Genomic DNA, 23,212 nt, shown 5'->3' with positions numbered 1-23,212 from the left:
GCATTGCTGACTTTCTCATCATTCAGCACTACAATGTCTCCTTTTGTGGGGCAATAGCATCATCTCTTAGCTGGCTTGCACCACTGTTTGTTGATAAAACGTTGGAAGTGCCATGCCATTCAGATTCCTAAGGTGGCAGTCCCCTAATTGTTGTAAGATTACTCATATGTTAATATTATAACTGTGTACTGGTTGTATTATACGGTATTTGCTTTTAAAATGGTGGAAGTGGTGAGACGGGTGAAGCAGTTGGCTGTTGGGATGGTTGAAGAATTATCAGGCAGATGCCTTTTTGGTCAAGATTGTCCTGACCTAGCTTGAGGCAAAATCTCTTCCCAAAACAGATAGTGACAGTGTAAGACCGAGCAAATTGGCCTATAGTAGAGTCTGTTAGCATCCGGAAGGCTGCAAAAGCACAAGTGAGAATCAGGAGTGGTAAGACATCTCCAGTCTGTCTGTGGAATGCCACAATTATCTACAAATGGATGGGTGCCACAGAACATAGATGGCAGGAGTGCTGTCAACAAGAACTGACATCTACTTGTATAGGCTTAAATATCACCCCTGAATCAGAGAGGTACTGTATTCCTTGGAATTATTATGCTGACTACATTGGGCTGCATGAAATGTACCTCTTTGTGAGTGCCACTACAATTGTTGTATCCTTTCTGAGTGCATGCAACCATTAAGCTAAATTCCCAATGTGTTTGTAGCCATCAACCATATGTTTGTAGCCATCAACCATATGTTTCAGGAACTCTAAATAATATGTGTTTGTGTCCCTGCTGGATAAAAAGTAACGTTTGTTGTTTAAAAGTGCACATGCCTCTGGTGCCTTTATTTCATGCATTAAAACAGCAGGTTTTCTTGACCATTACAGGTTGGCAATGGTTGGCAGGAAGCAGACATCTGGATGAAGTTGAGAGTCTTCAAAATAGAAAGGAGGTGGTATTAGAAAGAGCAATCAGAAGTGGAGCTGAAATAAAAGGCCATAGCAGCTTCATTATGGGCTCTTGCAATAGGGATGGTGATGACTCAAGTACCTCTTGAAGTGGTCCTCCTTTGGGAGGGAAGATTGGAGCGATCCAGAAAAACTGGATGGCTGACTAAAGATGCCGTGTAGCAGAGCCTGGAATGTGAAACTTAGATGAAAGGCATGTTTGCAGTGCTGAGTGCATCTTTTCTGTAACACAGGAAGTGGGGCAAGTTCTTTTCATTTGATCGCCATAGTGGGAGTAGTTACTTCTCAGGTGACTGGCAGTAAAGAAGAAGGACTGCCAGAATACATGCACGATCTCAGTCCAAGAGAAAATATGCCATTTATTTAGATATGGAAGCTTAAACACTTTTTTGCTATTATGGTGCTACAGGCATCCAAAGTTAAGTATGATACCATCCAAGAGACGTTTAATTGGAAGGAGAAAACTGCACAGATGCTGTACCATGCAGGCTAGACATTTAATTACCAAAGGCCATAGGATCTCCTTGCTCCTGGACCAAAGCCAGATAATTTGAGAGTTAAAGCCTCAATGAGACAGGTGCAAGCTCCAGAACAACCCCTTCCTGAGATGCAAACTACTTTAGCCAGTAAGGCGGTGGTCGTCCTCTCAGAACAGTTTTGGAGTTCAATGGTATGTGGAAACTGAAAACTTCCAATAACCCTATTATACATTAAGAAGTACCATGGAAGATACAGGCCCCACCAAAGTGTTGTACAGTTCTGAGTTTCCTGGAGAGCAGCCCTACCAGCTCAAACTAAGTTAAGTGGAACTCTGTGTAATGCTGCTTTGTTGTGATGTCCCTGTTATGGGGGAGCTGTGGATGCCACACTGCTGAGCTTTGCAACGACTGCATTCTGGTGGTGGCAACAGCATGCGTTGATTGGCGTGCAGTCTGGCTGACCCCGGGTGCCGATACATGCTGTCTGACTGTGCCACTAGCTCCTTGCGACGACCTCCCCCTGCTTCCAAATCGTCTCCTCCTTCTCTCTGTTTCCCCTTCTGAACTTTCCCCCTGTTCTTCTTCTCTTTGAGCAGGCACCCACGTGGCATCCACGGACACATTGTCATCATCAACCACTTCACTTGTATCTGACACCTCAGCAAAGGAAGCAGCAGCGGGTACAACATCATCATCGTCATCATCATTACACTGTACGTCCATGTGTGTAATCCTGCCTGACATAGACATATCCCTGTTATCTACATCCTCTGGCAATAATGGTTGCGCATCACTAATTTCATCCAACTGATGTGTAAATAACTCCTCTGACGGATCAAGTGAAGCGGCTGTGGTGGCTGTGGTGGTAGTGGTGGTGGTGGCGACGGGCGGGAGAGTGGTAACAGTCTGTGGGCCAGACACTCACTGGCTTGCAACTGCGATTATATTTATTACAGAGAAATAATAAATTGACTTTAGTTTTATCTGCAAGGTATTGTGACACCCTATAACGGTATGAGTGGTGGCCTGGCCAGTGGCCACAGTACAGTCTGTGGGCCAGACACTCACTGGCTTGCAACTGCGATTATATTTATTACAGAGAAATAATAAATTGACTTTACTTTTATCTGCAAGATATTGTGACACCCTGTATGAATGGTGTGCACACAGTACAGTCTGTGAGCCTGCAGCCTCTCACTGTCTGGCAACTGCGATTATATGAAAAAAATATAATAATAAATTGACTTTTTTTTATCTGCAAGGTACTGTCTGTGACACCCTATATGAGTGGTGTGCACACAGTACAGTCTGTGGGCCTGCAGCCTCTCACACACGGGCAGGCAACTGCAATATATATATATATATATATATATATTTTAAAAAAAGCAGACTGATGTACCAGCCCTAAAAAGGGCTTTTTGGGGTGCTGTCAGGACGCTGTCCTTACAGCAGATGAGTCTGTGGACACAGAACACTGCCCTAGCTAACGCTTTCCCTATTAAATCAGCAGCAGCAGCACTGTCCCTCCTCTCACTAAGAATGCAGCTTCCGAATGAATCTAAAATGGATGTTGTCCAGGAGCTGGGAGGGTCTGGGAAGGAGGGTCTGCTGCTGATTGGCTGGAATGTGTCTGCTGACTGTGAGGTCAAAGTTTGCCTAATGATGATGTATAGGGGGCGGACCGAACATCGCATATGTTCGCCCGCCGCGGCGAACAAGCCATGTTCGCCGGCGAATAGTTCGGGACATCACTACAGAGGAGTTGGTGACACCGCCACGACTTGCAGGCAGGCCTGCTTCCACCTCCTCTACTCCTCCTACTCCATCCTCTTCGATAACCTCCTCGGCTGAGTCCTCCTCTGCTGCTGCGTCTTGCTCCACATCAACTGCACCCCCCCCCCAGCTCCCAGGGTCTATTCCACATCCCGGATACGACAGTGTCACACCGTCTTGGGGTTGACTTGCCTGAAAGCAGAGAGTCACACTGGATCAGCACTCCTGTCCGCCCTGAATGCACAGGGGGATCAGTGGCTGACTCCGCACCAACTGGAGATCGGCAAAGTGGTGTGTGACAACGGAAGCAATTTGTTGGCGGCATTGAATTTGGGCAAGTTGTCACATGTGCCGTGCATGGCACATGTGTGTAATCTGATCGTACAACGCTTTGTGCATAAGTACCCAGGCTTACAGGACGTCCTCAAGCAGGCCAGGAGGGTGTGTGGCCATTTCAGGCATTCCTACACGGCCATGGCGCACTTTTCAGATATTCAGCGGTGAAACAACATGCCAGTGAGGCGCTTGATTTGCGACAACCCGACACGTTGGAATTCAACACTCCTAATGTTCGACCGCCTGCTCCAACAAGAAAAAGGCGTCAACGAGTATTTGTATGACCGGGGTGCTAGGCCACGTTACTGGACGCTCATGTGCAATGCCTGTAGGCTCTTGCGTCCTTTTGAGGAGGTGACAAACCTAGTCGGTCGCAATGAAGGCACCATCAGCGACATCATCCCATTTGTTTTCTTCCTGGAGCGTGCCCTGCGAACAGTTGTGGTCAACATCACCACCAGAAACAGCCTTATCAGCATCGCTTGCTGGACCTGCGGCAACGCTGGAAGAGGAGTCTGAGGAGTCAGAGGAGGAATGTGCCTTTTGAGGAGGAGGAATAGCAACCACAGCAGGCATCCCAGGGTGCTCGTTGTCACCTATCTGGTACCCGTGGTGTTGTACGTGGCTGGGGGGAAGAACAGACCTTCAGTGAGATCAGTGAGGACGAGTAACGGGACATGAGTAGCTCGGCATCCAACCTTGTGCAAATGGGGTCTTTCATGCTGTCGTGCCTGTTGAGGGACCCTCGTATAAAAAGGCTGAAGGAGAACGACCTGTACTGGGTGGCCACGCTACTAGACCCCCGGTATAAGCAGAAAGTGCCTGAAATGTTACCGATTTACCGGAAGTCGGAAAGGATGCAGCAGTTCCAAAATAAATTAAAAAGTATGCTTTACACAGCGTATAAAGGTGATGTCACAGCACAACGGTATTCTAACAGGGGAAGAGGTGAAAATAATTCTCCTCCTACCGGGACCACGCCGGCAAGGACAGGACGCTTTACAGATGTGTTGTTGATGGAGGACATGCTGAGCTTTTTAAGTCCTACGCATCGCCACAGCCCTTCGGGGTCCACCCTCAGAGAACGACTCTACCGACAGGTAGCAGACTACCACGCCTTAACTGCAGATATCGACACTCTGAGGAGCGATGAACCCCTTGACTACTGGGTGTGCAGGCTTGACCTGTGGCCTGAGCTATCCCAATTTGCGATAGAACTTCTGGCCTGCCCCGCTTCAAGTGTCCAGTCACAAAGGACCTTCAGTGCAGCAGGAGGTATTGTCACTGAGAAGAGAAGTCGCCTAGGTCACAAAAGTCTAGATTACCTCACCTTTGTTAAGATGAATGAGGCATGGATCCCGAAGGGACTGACAGTGGGCGATACATTTGACTAAAAAAGGCCTGATGAGATGAGCTGCCTTGGGCTAAAAATGGTCCACACGCTGCTGTATTTTATCTCTGCATGCCGGATGACTTGCGTGACAAAAACAAAACAAAAAAAAAGGCACATACATGTGTCAATTCCCCTTCGTGATCGTTACCTTGTTGTGGTGAAGGGGCTTGCGTATCACAATGAAGCAATCACCTCTATGAGTGTGTTGGCAATGGCAATGTTGGCACACCCAGATGATAAGGTCGTTGCTTCATTGTGAACAGACCAAAAGCGATTGACTGGATAATTTTGCATAGAAAAAACATTAATTTTATTTGTGATCATCTAAGGTGATCATTAAAGCCTACTAGGCGAACAATGGGCCCACACTGCAGAATCATTGTTTTCTGGGTCACTTAACTGTCACTGAACTACCATAGCACGACCATAGGCTTTGAAAAAACCCCATCGCCTGCAATCTCCCAAACGTGCGCACGAGCACAGTCATCACTACACCAAGATTGACGCATAGAGGAATAAAATTTATGTCATGAGTGTGTCAACTATTGACAACTCTTTGCTGTTGTCTAAAATCTATTCCATACACGTCCCCTGATAGGGGACGTAACAGGGATTAAACTGATAGGAATAGTACTACTTAACACACCACTCATATCTGGTGGCACAGTACATTGCAAGGCGTACGTGCAGTGCCCCAAATTGGAAGTAGCAGGACCAACCAAGCATCTTTTTCCATCTCCTGGTTCCTAAAATCTATTCCATACACGTTTCCTAATAGGGGACTTAACAGGGATTAAACTGATAGGAATAGTACTACTTAACATACCACTCATATTGGGATTGCACAGTACATTGCACGGCGCACGCGCAGTGCCCCAAATTGGAAGTAAGAGGACCGACCAAGCATCTTTTTCCATCTCCCGGTTCCTAAAATCTATTCCATACACCGGCCCCTGATAGGGGAAAAAACAGAGATTAAACTGTTAAGAACAGATTTTTTTTAATTCAAAAAAAGAGGACAGCCTCTGCGGAGCTGGGTATTTTTTGGCTGCGTTACTGAACGCTCATGCATAATGGCTGTAGGCTCATGCGTTCTTTTGCGGAGGTGACAAACCTGGTCAGTTAAACCCAAGGCAACATCATCGACCTTATTCCATATGCGTTTTTTCTGGGGCGTGCCCTGCGAAGAGTGCTGGATCAGGCATTAGATAAGCATGAAGAGGAAGAGTTGTGGTCACCATCACCACCAGAAGCAGCCTTGTCGTCGTCGATTGCTGGACCTGCGGCAACGCAGAGAGAGGAGTCTGAAGAAGAGGAGTCAGAGTAGGAAGGTGGCTTTGAGGAGGTGGAAGACCAACCACAGCAAGCGTCCCAGGGGGCTTGTTGTCACCTTTCAGGGACCATTGGTGTTGTACGTGGCTGGGCGGAGGAAGAGACCTTCAATGACGTCAGTGAGGACAAGGAACGGGACATGGCTAGCTTGGTATCAAACCTTGTGCAAATGGGGAGTTTGCGGTTGTGCAAATGGACTGTTTGCGTTTTTTTGCGGTGTGTTAAAAGGGGAGTTTGGTCTGTCACTGTGAAGCGGGCGTAACCCTGACACTACCTGATCGATACAACATCATACCTGATGTTTTAAAGCACGTTATTCCAAACAATTTAGGAATGTTAGGTGATTTATGCCCTTTATGAATTAAAACCCGACTCTGCGTCAACTACGTAATTTTCCATGGGAGTTTTGCCATGGATCCCCCTCCGGCATGCCACAGTCCAGGTGTTAGTCCCCTTGAAACAACTTTTGCATCACTATTGTGGCCAGAAAGAGTCCCTGTGGGTTTTAAAATTCGCCTGCCTATTGAAGTCTATGGCGGTTCGCCCGGTTTGCCCGTTCGCGAACATTTGCAAAAATTTGCGTTCGTCGTTCGCGAATGGAAAATTTTATGTTCGCGACATCTTTAATTACTAGGTCTTATTTGCCCTTGTGAGGTACACTTATTTGTAGCAAAGGCTTTTGTGGGTTGTTTTAGCGGAAAAAGAAAAAATATATATTTGCCGCTCAGCGGTGCAGTTAATTCATGTAAAGCCTTCTGTGACATGTATTAGCGAAAAAAGAAAAAATACATTTGCCGCTCTGTGGTGCAGTAATCTGTTGTAAAGGGTTTTGTGGGGTGTTTTAGCGGAAAAAGAAAAAAAAATATATTTGCCGCTCAGCGGTGCAGTTAATTCATGTAAAGCCTTCTGTGACATGTATTAGCGAAAAAAGAAAAAAATACATTTTCGGCTCAGCGGTGTAGATATTTTTTGTAAAGCCTTTTGTGACATGTATCAGTGCAAAAAGAAAAAATACATTTGCTGCTATGCAATGCAGTAATTTGTAGTAAAGGCTTTTGCGGGGTGTTTAGCGGAAAAAGAAAAATATATATTTGCGCTCAGCGGTGCAGTAATTTCATGTAAAGCCTTCTGTGACATGTATTAGCGAAAAAAGAAAAAATACATTTGCCTCTTTGCGGTGCAGTAATCTGTAGTAAAGACTTTTGTGGGGTGTTTAGTGGAAAAAGCAAAAAATATATTTGCCGCTCAGTGGTGCAGTTATTTCATGTAAAGCCTTTTGTGACATGTACGGTATTAGCGCAAAAATAAAAAAATATAAATCTGTAGTAAAGGCTTTTGTGGAGAGTTTTAAAGGAAAAAAATATATATACAGTACAGACCAAAAGTTTGGACACACCTTCTCATTCAAAGAGTTTTCTTTATTTTCATGACTATGAAGGCATCAAAACTATGAATTAACACACGTGGAATTATATACATAACAAACAAGTGTGAAACAACTGAAAATATGTCATATTCTAGGTTCTTCAAAGTAGCCAACTTTTGCTTTGATTACTGCTTTGCACACACTTGTTGGCCCTTTTGCCTTCACTCTGCGGTCCAGCTCACCCCAAACCATCTCGATTGGGTTCAGGTCCGGTGACTGTGGAGGCCAGGTCATCTGGCGCAGCACCCCATCACTCTCCTTCATGATCAAATAGCCCTTACTTTCAAAGTTTTCCCAATTTTTCGGCTGACTGACTGACCTTCATTTCTTAAAGTAATGATGGCCACTCGTTTTTCTTTACTTAGCTGCTTTTTTCTTGCCATAATACAAATTCTAACAGTCTATTTAGTAGGACTATCAGCTGTGTATGCACCTGACTTCTCCTCAACGCAACTGATGGTCCCAACCCCATTTATAAGGCAAGAAATCCCACTTATTAACCCCTTAAGGACTCAGCCCTATTTCACCTTAAGGACTTGGCCATTTTTTGCAAATCTGACCAGTGTCACTTTAAGTGCTGATAACTTTAAAACGCTTTGACTTATCCAGGCCGTTCTGAGATTGTTTTTTCGTCACATATTGTACTTCATGACACTACTAAAATTGGGTCAAAAAAGTAAATTTTTTTGCATAAAAAAATACCATATTTACCAAAGATTTTGAAAAATTTGCAAATTTCAAAGTTTCAGTTTCTCTACTTCTGTAATACATAGTAATACCCCCAAAAATTTTGATGACTTTACATTCCCCATACAGTAGGTGAACCCGATTTTGTGTCAATCTCGCTGTATTTCTCGGCGAGATTGAGCACATACGAGCCCCATCGCGGGAGCCAGCGCCGAGCTGGCTTGCCGCGATGGAGACAGAGCCGTCATAGAAGCGACGGGAGATCCGACTTGGATTCCCGCCAATTCTACACGTGTGCGGCGTTTGTTATGAATCCTGAGGGGGAAGTCCCCGCCGGATTTTAAATAAAAATCCGGCCTGGGTCCCGCCCTCAGGAGCATACCGGGCCCTTAGGTCTGTTATGGGTTGTAAGGAGAGCCCCCCCTACCCCTACCCATTCACCTGCAAGAAAAGTGGTAAAAACACAAATAAACCACACAGTGTATTAAAATATTTTATTTTTCTGCTCCGGAGGCCGCCCCCTGTCTTCTTTATTAGCTCTTTTACCAGGGGGGGGCTCTTCTTCTTCCGATATCCCGACGGGTCTTCTCCGCTATCCGGGGGGTCTTCTCAACTCTCCGGGGTTCTCCTTCTGTCTTCTCCTTCTGTCTTGTTGTCTCCTTCTGTCTTCTGTCTCCGGGGTTCTCCTTCTGTTTTCGCCTCTCTCTGTTGTTGACTCGGCGCACCCCGGTTCTTCGTCTCGCGAGACTCGGCGCACCCCGATTCTTCGTCTCGCGAGACGTCTCGCGAGACGAAGAATCGGGGTGCGCCGAGTCTCGCGAGACGAAGAACCGGGGTGCGCCGAGTCAACAACAGAGAGAGGCGAAAACAGAAGGAGAACCCCGGAGACAGAAGACAGAAGGAGACAACAAGACAGAAGGAGAAGACAGAAGGAGACAACAAGACAGAAGGAGAAGACAGAAGGAGAACCCCGGAGAGTTGAGAAGACCCCCCCGGATAGCGGAGAAGACAGAAGGAGAACCCCGGAGACAGAAGACAGAAGGAGACAACAAGACAGAAGGAGAAGACAGAAGGAGAACCCCGGAGAGTTGAGAAGACCCCCCCGGATAGCGGAGAAGACAGAAGGAGAACCCCGGAGAGTTGAGAAGACCCCCCCGGATAGCGGAGAAGACAGAAGGAGAACCCCGGAGACAGAAGACAGAAGGAGACAACAAGACAGAAGGAGAAGACAGAAGGAGAACCCCGGAGAGTTGAGAAGACCCCCCGGATAGCGGAGAAGACCCGTCGGGATATCGGAAGAAGAAGAGCCCCCCCCTGGTAAAAGAGCTAATAAAGAAGACAGGGGGCGGCCTCCGGAGCAGAAAAATAAAATATTTTAATACACTGTGTGGTTTATTTGTGTTTTTACCACTTTTCTTGCAGGTGAATGGGTAGGGGTACGATGTACCCCATACTCATTCACTTAGGGTGGGGGGCCGGTATCTGGGGGCCCCCTTATTAAAGGTAGCTCCCAGATTCCGATAAGCCTCCCGCCCGCATACCCCGACAACCAACGGCCAGGGTTGTCGGGAAGGGGCCCTGTCCTCATCAACATGGGGACAGGGTGCTCTGAGGTGGGGGGGCCGCAGTGCGCCCCCTGCCCCAGAGCACCCAACCCCCCATGTTGAGGGCATGCAGCCTGGTACGGCTCAGGAGGGGGGGGGGGCGCTCGCTCGTCCCCACTCCCTTCCTGGCTGGCCGGGTAGCGTGCTTTGGATACGGGTCTGGTATGGATTGTAGGGGGACCCCCTACGCCGTTTTTTTCGGCGTAGGGGGGGGCTCTCCTTACAACCCATAACAGACCTAAGGGCCCGGTATGCTCCTGAGGGCGGGACCCAGGCCGGATTTTCATTTAAAATCCGGCGGGGACTTCCCCCTCAGGATTCATAACAAACGCCGCACACGTGTAGAATTGGCGGGAATCCAAGTCGGATCTCCCGTCGCTTCTATGACGCGCTTGCTGGGATGTGCTGTCACTATCCCAGTGAGTGCGAGATCTCGGCAGCATGTCGCCGAGTATCAGCGCGACGCTGTCGTGCTAAAAACACAATGTCAGAAACACCTACTGTATGTCTACTTCATGTTTGTAGCATTTTGGGATTGATATTTTATTTTTTGGGGATGTTACAAGGCTTAGAAGTTTAGAAGCAAATCTTGAAATTTTTCAGAAATTTACAAAAACCAAATTTTTAGGGACCACTACAGGTCTGAAGTCACTTTGCGAGGCTTACATAATAGAAACCGCCCAAAAATGACCCCATTCTATAAACTACACCCCTCAAGGTATTCAAAACTGATTTTACAAGCTTCGTTAACCCTTTAGGTATTGCACAAGAGTTATTGGCAAATGGGGATGAAATTTGAGAATTTAATTTTTTTGCCTAATTTTCCATTTTAACCCATTTTTTCCACTAACAAAGCAAGGGTTAACAGCTAAACAAGACTGTATCTTTATTGCCCTGACTCTGCCGTTTACAGAAACACCCCATATGTGGCCGTAAACTACTGTACGGCCACACAGCAGGGCGTAGAGTGAAAGGTGCGCCGTTTGGTTTTTGGAGGGCTGATTTTGCTGGACTGTTTTTTTGACACCATGTCCCATTTGAAGCCCCATGATGCACCCCTAGAGTAGAAACTCCATAAAAGTGACCCCATCTAAGAAACTACACCCCTCAAGGTATTCAAAACTGATTTTACAAACTTTGTTAACCCTTTAGGTGTTGCACAAGAGTTATTGGCAAATGGGGATGAAATTTGAGAATTTAATTTTTTTGCCTAATTTTCCATTTTAACCCATTTTTTCCACTAACAAAGCAAGGGTTAACAGCCAAACAAGACTGTATCTTTATTGCCCTGACTCTGCCGTTTACAGAAACACCCTATATGTGGCCGTAAACTACTGTACGGCCACACAGCAGGGCGTAGAGTGAAAGGTGCGCCGTATGGTTTTTGGAAGCCAGATTTTGCTGGACTGTTTTTTTGACACCATGTCCCATTTGAAGCCCCCCTGATGCACCCCTAGAGTAGAAACTCCATAAAAGTGACCCCATCTAAGAAACTACACCCCTCAAGGTATTCAAAACTGATTTTACAAACTTTGTTAACCCTTTAGGTGTTGCACAAGATTTAATGGAAAATAGAGATACAATTTCAAAATTTCACTTTTTTGGCAGATTTTCCATTTTAATATTTTTTTTTTCAGTTACAAAGCAAGGGTTAACAGCCAAACAAAACTCATTATTTATGGCCCTGATTCTGTAGTTTACAGAAAGACCCCATATGTGTTCGTAAACCGCTGTACGGGCACACAGCAGGGCGCAGAAGGAAAGGAATGCCATACGGTTTTTGGAAGGCAGATTTTGCTGGACTGGTTTTTTTTACACCATGTCCCATTTGAAGACCCCCTGATGCACCCCTAGAGTAGAAACTCCTAAAAAGTGACCCCATTTTAGAAACTACGGAATAAGGTGGCAGCTTTGTTGGTACTAGTTTAGGGTACATATGATTTTTGGTTGCTCTATATTACACTTTTTGTGCGGCAAGGTAACAAGAAATAGCTTTTTTTGCACGTTTTTTTTTTTTGTTATTTACAACATTCATCTGACAGGTTAGATCATGTGGTAATTTTATAGAGCAGGTTGTCGCGGACGCGGCGATATCTAATATGTATACAATTTTGTTTATTTATGTAAGTTTTATACAATAACTCCATTTTTAAAACCAAAAAAAGTTTTAGTGTCTCCATAGTCTAAGAGCCATAGTTTTTTCAGTTTTTGGGTGATTATCTTGAGTAGGGTCTCATTTTTTGCGGGATGAGATGACGGTTTGATTGGCACTATTTTGGGGTGCATATGACTTTTTGATCGCTTGCTATTACACTTTTTGTGATGTAAGATGACAAAAAATGGCTTTTTTTACACCGTTTTTATTTTTTATTTTTTACGGTGGTTACCTGAGGGGTTAGATCATGTGATATTTTTATAGAGCCGGTCGATACGGACGCGGCGATACCTAATATGTATACTTTATTTTTATTTATGTAAGTTTTACACAATGATTTCATTTTTTAAACAAAAAAAAATCATGTTTTAGTGTTTCCATAGTCTGAGAGCCATAGTTTTTTCAGTTTTTGGGCGATTATCTTGAGTAGGGTCTCATTTGTTGCGGGATGAGATGACGGTTTGATTGGCACTATTTTGGGGTGCATATGACTTTTTGATCGCTTGCTATTACACTTTTTGTGATGTAAGATGACAAAAAATGGCTTTTTTTACACCGTTTTTATTTTTTACTTTTTACGGTGGTTACCTGAGGGGTTAGATCATGTGATATTTTTATAGAGCCGGTCGATACGGACGCGGCGATACCTAATATGTATACTTTATTTTTATTTATGTAAGTTTTACACAATGATTTCATTTTTGAAACAAAAAAAATCATGTTTTAGTGTTTTAGTCTGAGAGCCATAGTTTTTTCAGTTTTTGGGCGATTATCTTGGGTAGGGTATGATTTTTGCGGGATGAGATGACGGTTTGATTGGTACTATTTTGGCGTACATGTGACTTTTTTGATCACTTTTATTACCTTTTTTGGGAAGTAAGGTGGGCAAAATTTCAATTTTCTCATAGTTTTTATTTTTTTATTTTTATGGTGTTCACCGTGCGGGGAAAGTAACATGACCGTTTTATAGATCAGGTCGTTACGGACGCGGCGATACCTAATATGTGTAGTGTTTTTTATTTTTTTAATTTTTATTCAGTGATGAATGTTTTTTTTTTTATCTTAACTTTTTTCACTTTTTTTTACTTTTTTTTTTGACCCAGACCCACTTGGTTCTGGAAGATCCAGTGGGTCTGATGTCTGTATAATACAGTACAGTACAATATATATTGTTCTGTACTGTATTTTACTTACACTGAACAGATCTATGCTTTTAGCACAGATCTGTTCAGCACCATGGACAGCAGGACGCCTGAGCAGGCGTCCTGTTGCCATGGGAACCTTCCCCGTCTGCCACAACTTCGCAGACGGGGAAGGGTAAGCACAGGGCTGAGGGGGGCTCTCTGGGGGCTCTCTCCCTCTCCATCGGGGGGCTGCAAAGGCACAGCGGCCCCCCGATGGAGAGGGAGGGAGCTCCCTGACTGATGACAGTTAACTTTTTCCATACAGCGGTCCGTACGGACCGCGGTATGGAAAGGGTTAAACGGCCCCCACCGCATGCGACACCCCCCCCCCCGCACCACCCGCCGGCATCAAATCGTGCAGGGGGGGTGAAAAATATTGATTATAGGCACTCAAAAGTTTCTGATCCCCGCGGTCAGGGACCGCGGGGATCAGAAACTGCAAAAAGCGCAGCAAACCGCAGGTCTGAATTGACCTGCGGTTTGCTGCAATCGCCGACACGGGGGGGCCACATGACCCCCCCTGGCGTTGTCACAGGATGCCGGCTGAAGGATTTCAGCCGAAATCCCGTTCTGATTAACCCCTGGGGCGCCGGAATACTGATTTCAAGTTAGGACGTACCGGTACGCCCTGAGTCCTTAAGGACTCGGGAAATAGGGCGTACCGATACGCCCTGCGTCCTTAAGGGGTTAAACCTGACAGGGCACACCTGTGAAGTGAAAACCATTTCAGGGGACTACCTCTTGAAGCTCATCAAGAGAATGCCAAGAGTGTGCAAAGCAGTAATCAAAGCAAAAGGTGGCTACTTTGAAGAACCTAGAATATGACATATTTTCAGTTGTTTCACACTTGTTTTTTATGTATATAATTCCACATGTGTTAATTCATAGTTTTGATGCCTACATAGTCATGAAAATAAAGAAAACTCTTTGAATGAGAAGGTGTGTCCAAACTTTTGGTCTGTACTGTATATTTGCCGCTCAGAGGAGTAGTTATTTCTTGTAAAGTCGTTTGTGATATGTATTAGCGCAAAAATAAAAAAATACTTTTCCGCTCTGCGGTGCAGTAATCGGTAGTAAAGGCTTTTGTGGGGTGTTTTAGCAGAAAATAAAAATATATATTTGCTGCTCAGCAGTCTAGTTATTTCATGTAAAGCCTTCTGTGATAAGTATTAGCGAAAAAAGAAAAAATACATTTGCTGCTCTGCGATGCAGTTATTTCTTGTTAAGCTATTTGTGACGTGTATTAGCGCAAAAAGAAAAAATGCATTTGCCGCTCTGAGGTGCACTTCTCTGTAGAAAAGGCTTTGGTGGGGTGTTTTAGCGGAAAAAGAAAAAATATATTTACCGCTCAGCGGTGCAGTTATTTCTTAAGATTATTGTTACATGTATTAGCACTGTGACAAAGTGAGAGGTTTGGTCTGGGAAAACAGGTATTTTCCTACCAGCATGTGCTGCTGGGCTGATTTACAGCCAGGTGGGGTCAAATAGCGGACAGGATTTTAAGTGCCGGTCTGGGTTTTGGCAGCACCTGGCTTTCCTTAAATTGGCAGTTGGGCTCAGAAGCCAGGTCTGTGTGCTGGACTGGAGAGCTGATACCTGTGTCTCTCCAGGGTGACTTTTGTTATATTAACTTGAAACTAGGTGTGAAGTGACACCAACACTGCAAAAGTGAAATTTTTTGTCACCATGTGTGAATAAAAACTGAAGTTTGAATTACGAACTTGTATTTTGCCTATGTACTGCACCCGCTTATTGTAACTACCAGAGCGAATCCCCACAGCGCAAACAGAAAAAAATACAATTGGCGCTCTGCAGTGCAGTTATTTCTTGTTAAGTTTTTTTTGTGGCGTGTATTAGCACAAAAAGAAAAAAATACATTTGCAGTTCTGCGGTGCAGTTAATTCTTGTTGAGCCTTTTGTTACGTGCATTAGCATAAAAAGAAAAAATACATTTGCTGCTTAGCGGTGCAGTTATTTCTTGTTAAGCTTTTTGTGGTACTTATTAGCACAAAAAGAAAAAAAACAAATGCCGCTCTGCGGTGCAATTGTTTCTTGTTAAGCTTTTTGTGACGTGTATTAGCACAAAAAGAAAAAATACATTTGCTGCTCAGCGTTTCAGTTATTTATTTTGAAGCCTTCTGTGACGTGTATTAGCGCAAAAAGAAAAAAATACATTTGCTACTCTGTGGTGCACTTCTCTGTAGTAAAGGCTTTGGTGGGGTGTTTTAGCGGAAAAAGAAAAAATATATTTACCGCTCAGCTGTGTAGTTATTTATTGTAAAGCCTTTTGTGACGTGTATTAGCGAAAAAGAAAAAATACATTTGGTGCTCAGCGTTGCAGTTATTTCTTGTAAAGACTTCTGTGACGTGTATTAGCGCAAAAAGAAAAAATACATTTGCCACTCTGTGGTGCGCTTCTCTGTAGTAAAGACTTTGGTGGGGTGTTTTAGCGGAAAAAGAAAAAATACATTTGCCGCTCAGCGGTGCAGTTATTTCTTGTTAAGATTATTGTGACATGTATTAGCGCAAAAATAAAAAATACAATTGTCGCTCTGCGGTGCTGCAGTCTGTTGTAAAATCTTTTGTGGGGTGTTTTAGCGGGAAAAGAAAAAAAAATTTTTGCCGCTTAGCTGTGTAGTTATTTATTGTAAAGCCTTTTGTGACGCGTATTAGCGCAAAAAAATATACATTTTGCCGCTCTGCGGTGCAGTAATCTGTACTAAATGATGGGGGTGTTTTAGCGGAAAAATTAAAATATATATTTGCCGCTCAGCGGTGTAGTTTTTTCTTGTAAAGCCTTCTGTGACGTGTATTAGTGCAAAAAGAAAAAATACATTTGACGCTCTGCGGTGCAGTTATTTCTTGTAAAGCCTTCTGTGACGTGTATTAGCGCAAAAGGAAAAAATACATTTGCCACTCTGTGGTGCACTTCTCTGTAGCAAAGACTTTGGTGGGGTGTTTTAGCGGAAAAAGCGGTCAGCGGTGCAGTTATTTCTTGTAAAGCCTTTTGTGACGTGTATTAGCACAAAAAGAAACAATACATTTGCTGCTCAAAGGTGCAGTTATTTCTTGTTATGCCTTTTGTGATATGTATTCGCAAAAAAAATATATATACATTTGCCGCTCTGCGGTGCACTAATCTGTAGTAAAGGCTTTTGTGGGTTGTTTTAGCAAAAAAAGATAAAAATATATTCGCCGCTCAGTGGTGTAGTTATTTCTTGTAAAGCCTTTTGTGACGTGTATTAGCGCAAAAAGAAAAAATACATTTGCCACTCTGCGGTGCTGCAATCTGTAGTAAAAGCTTTTGTGGGGTTTTTTAGCGGAAAAAGAAAAATATATATTTGCTGCTCAGCTGTGTAGTAATTTATTGTAAAGCCTTTTGTGACGTGTATTAGGGCAAAAAAAATATACATCTTGCCCCTCTGCAGTGCAGTAATCTGTACTAAATTATTTTGTGAGGTGTTTAAGCAGAAAAATAAAAAATATATTCACCGCTCAGCGGTGTAGTTATTTCTTGTAAAGCCTTTTGAGAAGTGTATTGGTACAAAAAGAGAAAATACATTTGCCGCTCTCCAGTGGACTTATTTCTTGTTAAGCTTTTTGTGATGTGTATTGGCAGCAAACAACCCCTAAGTGGAGAGTGGCAATTACTTAAAACATAACTTTTACTGGTAAATATAATAAAATGTAAAAATAATCACTGTATAATTCATCAATAATGAGAAAACCAGGGGTCCAATGCTGGTACATTTCAGTGGGACTGCCGAAAATAGCCTAGCATACCGCAGGTGCAGTGCCCCCACCTTCATTTTGCAGACTCTATTCTAAAGGTAGGTGCGGGTCCCAGAGGTGTATCCTAGTGGTATGCCCCCACTGTCTGTGGTAAGACAACCCCTTTAAGTTATACTATATCCATAGGATACGGAATAACTATTAAATAGATGGGGGTCCTACCACTTGGACCACCATCGATCACAAGAATGGGGTCCCTGTATCCCCTGCAGCCTCCCTAAAATGAGTGGCGTGGCCAGTCGGGCATGCGCGTGGCCGATCCATTTATTTCTATGGGAGTTCTGGAGACAGCCGAGTGCTATACTCCGCTATCTTCGGAACACCCATAGAAATGAATAGAGCGGCCACTCGCATGTGCAGCTGGCCACTCCATTTATTTCAGAGGGGGCTGCAGGAGGAATGGGGCCCCACATTCTAGTGATCGATGGGGGTCCCAGTGGTAGGACCCAACTGATTTAATAGTTATTCCCTATCCTGTGGATAGGGGATAACAAAGTAACCGGAATACCCATTTAACCCCTCATCTGCTGAACTTGCTTTTACTCATTGTTTCTGGATTAACCCTCTCATCCAATGTTTTGGTACCACCGGTCTCTCCTGCTTCTGACTCGTTTAATACTCTTTGCATCATGGTTATTTTGGCAGGTCTGCTTCTAGTGAGTTTGCACCAGTTTTCTGCAACCTTATTACACATATGTAACCTGAGTCCCTAGCAGCCAAGTATATCTGGTCTGGTGGACTATGGTGAAGAAACTATGATTAGCTTTGCTTCCTACCAACCATGGTAGTTAAGAAAGACTGGTAGCAGTTTCTGATTTTGCTGGCTGTGGTTACAGACGGTGACCAATATTTTCTTACATCAGGGGTGTATAACCTGTGGGCCGCATGTACATTGCTAATATTTGCAGAAATCAGCTGTGTCTCCTCCCGGAGTGCCACACAGCACTGGATTACAGCTCCTACTCCTGTCGCAGGTCGAGGCCCCTGCTGTCAATGACAGAAGGAAACCCAAGGAGAAGACAGAGGCAGTCTTTCAGCTCTTCTGCATTCTCCTGAGATACCGTAGGTGAGCGCTATGCAGTTTGGAACTTGCAGTTTCTCGGGAGCAGAGAGTAGACCAGAGCTCCAGGGTCAGTAGACCCTGATTAACCCTGCCATGTACAAGATCCCCACAGGAGTTTGGTTTCTCCTATAACCTTGGCTCCTATGGATGCTCAAGTTACAATGGAAAATTATGTGGAAAAAAAATAAAAAAATTATTATATATATATATATATATATATATATACACTGCTCAAAAAAATAAAGGGAACACATAAATAACACATCCTAGATCTGAATTAATTAAATATTTTTCTGAAATACTTTGTTCTTTACATAGTTGAATGTGCTGACAACAAAATCACACCAAAATCAAAAAATGGAAATCAAATGTTTTAACCCATGGAGGTCTGGATTTGGAGTCACACTCAAAATTAAAGTGGAAAAACACACTACAAGCTGATCCAACTTTGATTTAATGTCCTTAAAACAAGTCAAAATGAGGCTCAGTAGTGTGTGTGGCCTCCACGTGCCTGTATGACCTCCCTACAACGCCTGTGCATGCTCCTGATGAGGTGGCGGACGGTCTCCTGAGGGATTTCCTCCCAGACCTGGACTAAAGCATCTGCCAACTCCTGGACAGTCTGAGGTGCAACGTGACGTTGGTGGATAGAGCGAGACATGATGTCCCAGATGTGCTCAATTGGATTCAGGTCTGGGGAACGGGCGGGCCAGTCCATAGCATCAATGCCTTCGTCTTGCAAGAACTGCTGACACACTCCAGCCACATGAGGTCTAGCATTGTCTTGCATTAGGAGGAACCCAGGGCCAACTGCACCAGCATATGGTCTCACAAGGGGTCTGAGGATCTCATCTCGGTACCTAATGGCAGTCAGGCTACCTCTGGCGAGCACATGGAGGGCTGTGCGGCCCTCCAAAGAAATGCCACCCCACACCATTACTGACCCAATGCCAAACCGGTCATGCTGGAGGATGTTGCAGGCAGCAGAATGTTCTCCACGGCGTCTCCAGACTCTGTCACATCTGTCACATGTGCTCAGTGTGAACCTGCTTTCATCTGTGAAGAGCAGAGGGCGCCAGTGGCGAATTTGCCAATCTTGGTGTTCTCTGGCAAATGCCAAGCGTCCTGCACGGTGTTGGGATGTAAGCACAACCCCCACCTGTGGACGTCGGGCCCTCATATCACCCTCATGGCGTCTGTTTCTGACCATTTGAGCAGACACATGCATATTTGTGCCTGCTGGAGGTCATTTTGCAGGGCTCTGGGGGGGAATGTATTAGACTTTGGATAACCCCTTTAAGTCTGATTTAACAAACAGTGTTTTGACAATTCTTGCATCATTGTGTAGACACACAAGGTTGTCAATCACTGAGGGTGTCAGGACTGTTAGAATGTACTATATACTAACAATCCTGCTTTTAATCATATAATCCTATCTACCAAAGAGCTCAGCTTTTTTCCCTCTACTATACTCTGCACTGTATTTCATAGTTTACCCTCACTAACAAATGTCACAACATATTGTTTATGTCACTGGGCATATTTTGTGATTCGATTTATTTATATTCCATTATGATTCACTCAATCACTCATCTAATCTTCGATCTATTCATATATTTTTTCACACATCACTATTACTTATACATGTCCTTCTTCCTTCCCTTATGGGGAACACTTTCAATATCCGAATTATACTGATCGTTTGATCGCGACTCGCGATCATGTGATCCCTTCTTCTTGCGTCTCATTCTTCGGTCTGAGCGCTGGTACGGATCATGCGATCGCGACTTGCGATCATGTGATCTATCCCCTTGACTTTGCCGGTCGCGTGACAGGCCATCACGTGACCTCCGAATATCTAGCGGGATTATGACATCATCGAAGGTCCTTGACTGGTGAGCGCAGCTGTATTCGTGCGATTGGCCACCGCACGGTCCACCTGTGTTTTCACCTCTTATAAGGATGGTGATAGGGCAGGGGATCTTATTGATACCACATGCCCGTACTCTACACTGATTGGTGTACTCTGATTGGAGGAATATCGACTTAAATATAGCTTCTCTAGTAGGAAGATCGTACCCCCAGAGGAAGGTTTCAATCAAAACGTGCGTCGGGGTGTGCGGTCTTCCTGTGGAGTCATTACTTTTAATTACGGTATGTGACCTTTTCTACTTACTTTGTATATATTAGCATTGTTAAGCCTTTTGAATAAGTTCTTACCATGCTTTTTTGCTGCTTGTCTGTGGCTTGCACATGCACCTTATTATGGTATCTATTGCACCTTACTAAATAGATGTCTATTTGATCAGTGATTTACGTACTCGCAAAGTTGCTATTTTTTACTGCTCATCTCGCAGTTTGCACTTGCACTTTATAATTGATGGCACTTTTTGCTCTCACTGATTAAAGACATCTATATGTACATACATACTTTATGCAGTAGAATCTTGTCTGTAGGCTCCACTGTTGGGTCACTTGTTTTATCATGTTTTTGTACTTCATAAACTCTCCCAGGATTGTACCGCACTTTTTTCGATTATGGATTTGTCTGTCATCTCCCTTTGTATGTTTTAATCATGTATTTCAATAAATAATATTTTTACAGCTTATCAATTCTCAGTGTTCGCTTATAGGTCTTTCTAGTCATTTCTGAGTTAGCTCTTTTTGCTGAGGGGCTTTTTTTGCCACGCTGTTGCTTTACGCACCCCTTTATGTAACCTATTTTATATCTATAATCTGCACTCACCTGACAGTTTCTCAATAAAAGGGGGTGGCTGGACACTGTTACAACAACAACAACAAAAAACACCTTTGCCAGTCCCACCAATCCATTGATATGGCTCCATTCTCTACTGGACCAGAAGTAATGATGTGCTATATACATTGTAGGAAGGCGCAAGGGTCTGTCGTTGACAGAAGGTATGTGTCATCAAGGTTCCTGGCCTCGGTGAAGTTTGAGCCAGTATTTTCAAGTGTCAGCGGCAGCTAGTGCTGGTTGACACGTTGCTATTTTAGTATGACTGTAAGCTGATCCGGGCCGGCTCTTCCTGGGAGTACCCAAAGTGCTGGGTGGGTGGGTGGCTTCTCCCCACGCTCCATGCCGGGTCTTTACTGGCCTATATCAAACCCAGCCAGCAGTCTCAGCTGGGTGTGTGGATTACTCCTCTCTGACAGTGGAGCGCTGTCAGTCCCTGTGTGTTTTGGGATCTGAAAACTTGTGCCGTGCAAAAGGGCTGGGAACCGCATGCTGAGAAACAGGCCCCTAAAGCCTGCTGTGGACCACAGGTGGAGAAACTGAAAACCAGGTGAACGTTTTTGTTCTGTTGACTTTTCATGGTGTGAACAAACACCTAGACTGCAAAATGTCACTTTTTGTTTTTCCTTATGTGTGAATAAAACACTGAACTGTTTAAGTTAAAGACTTTGTGGTTGCCTCTATACTGCGTCCGCTAGCCTGTCAACCAGAGCAAATCCCTACAACATGAGAAAATACATTTGCCGCTCTCCAGTGGACTTATTTCTTGTTAAGCTTTTTGTGATGTGTATTAGCATCAAACAACCCCTAAGTGGAGAGTGGCAATTACTTAAAACATAACTTTTACTGGTAAATATAATAAAATGTAAAAATAATCACTGTATAATTCATCAATAATGAGAAAACCAGGGGTCCAATGCTGGTACATTTCAGTGGGACTGCCGAAAATAGCCTAGCATACCGCAGGTGCAGTGCCCCCACCTTCACTTTGCAGACTCTATTCTAAAGGTAGGTGCGGGTCCCAGAGGTGTATCCTAGTGGTATGCCCCCACTGTCTGTGGTAAGACAACCCCTTTAAGTTATACTATATCCATAGGATACGGAATAACTATAAAATAGATGGGGGTCCTACCACTTGGACCACCATCGATCACAAGAATGGGGTCCCTGTATCCCCTGCAGCCTCCCTAAAATGAGTGGCGTGGCCAGTCGGGCATGCGCGTGGCCGATCCATTTATTTCTATGGGAGTTCTGGAGACAGCCGAGTGCTATACTATGCTATCTTCGGAACACCCATAGAAATGAATAGAGCGGCCACTCGCATGTGCAGCTGGCCACTCCGTTTATTTCAGAGGGGGCTGCAGGAGGAATGGGGCCCCACATTCTAGTGATCGATGGGGGTCCCAGTGGTAGGACCCAACTGATTTAATAGTTATTCCCTATCCTGTGGATAGGGGATAACAAAGTAACCGGAATACCCATTTAACCCCTCATCTGCTGAACTTGCTTTTACTCATTGTTTCTGGATTAACCCTCTCGTCCAATGTTTTGGTACCACCGGTCTCTCCTGCTTCTGACTCGTTTAATACTCTTTGCATCATGGTTATTTTGGCAGGTCTGCTTCTAGTGAGTTTGCACCAGTTTTCTGCAACCTTATTACACATATGTAACCTGAGTCCCTAGCAGCCAAGTATATCTGGTCTGGTGGACTATGGTGAAGAAACTATGATTAGCTTTGCTTCCTACCAACCATGGTAGTTAAGAAAGACTGGTAGCAGTTTCTGATTTTGCTGGCTGTGGTTACAGACGGTGACCAATATTTTCTTACATCAGGGGTGTATAACCTGTGGGCCGCATGTACATTGCTAATATTTGCAGAAATCAGCTGTGTCTCCTCCCGGAGTGCCACACAGCACTGGATTACAGCTCCTACTCCTGTCGCAGGTCGAGGCCCCTGCTGTCAATGACAGAAGGAAACCCAAGGAGAAGACAGAGGCAGTCTTTCAGCTCTTCTGCATTCTCCTGAGATACCGTAGGTGAGCGCTATGCAGTTTGGAATTTGCAGTTTCTCGGGAGCAGAGAGTAGACCAGAGCTCCAGGGTCAGTAGACCCTGATTAACCCTGCCATGTACAAGATCTCCACAGGAGTTTGGTTTCTCCTATAACCTTGGCTCCTATGGATGCTCAAGTTACAATGGAAAATTATGTGGAAAAAAAATAAAAAAATTATTATATATATATATATATATACAGTATATATATATATTAAACA

General features: G+C 44.3%; 1 protein-coding gene across 2 annotated transcripts in view; it reads right to left on the bottom strand.

Annotated features, from left to right (window-relative positions):
- The window catches only part of LOC120989895 (bifunctional heparan sulfate N-deacetylase/N-sulfotransferase 4-like), a 781,923-nt gene that overhangs the window by 334,785 nt on the left and 423,926 nt on the right, over nt 1-23,212 (bottom strand). The gene's annotated exons all lie outside the window — the stretch shown is intronic.

Source organism: Bufo bufo, chromosome 2 (genome assembly GCF_905171765.1).
Source record: "Bufo bufo chromosome 2, aBufBuf1.1, whole genome shotgun sequence".
NCBI classification, from domain to species: domain Eukaryota; kingdom Metazoa; phylum Chordata; class Amphibia; order Anura; family Bufonidae; genus Bufo; species Bufo bufo.
This window is presented reverse-complemented; position numbering and strand designations above follow the sequence as displayed.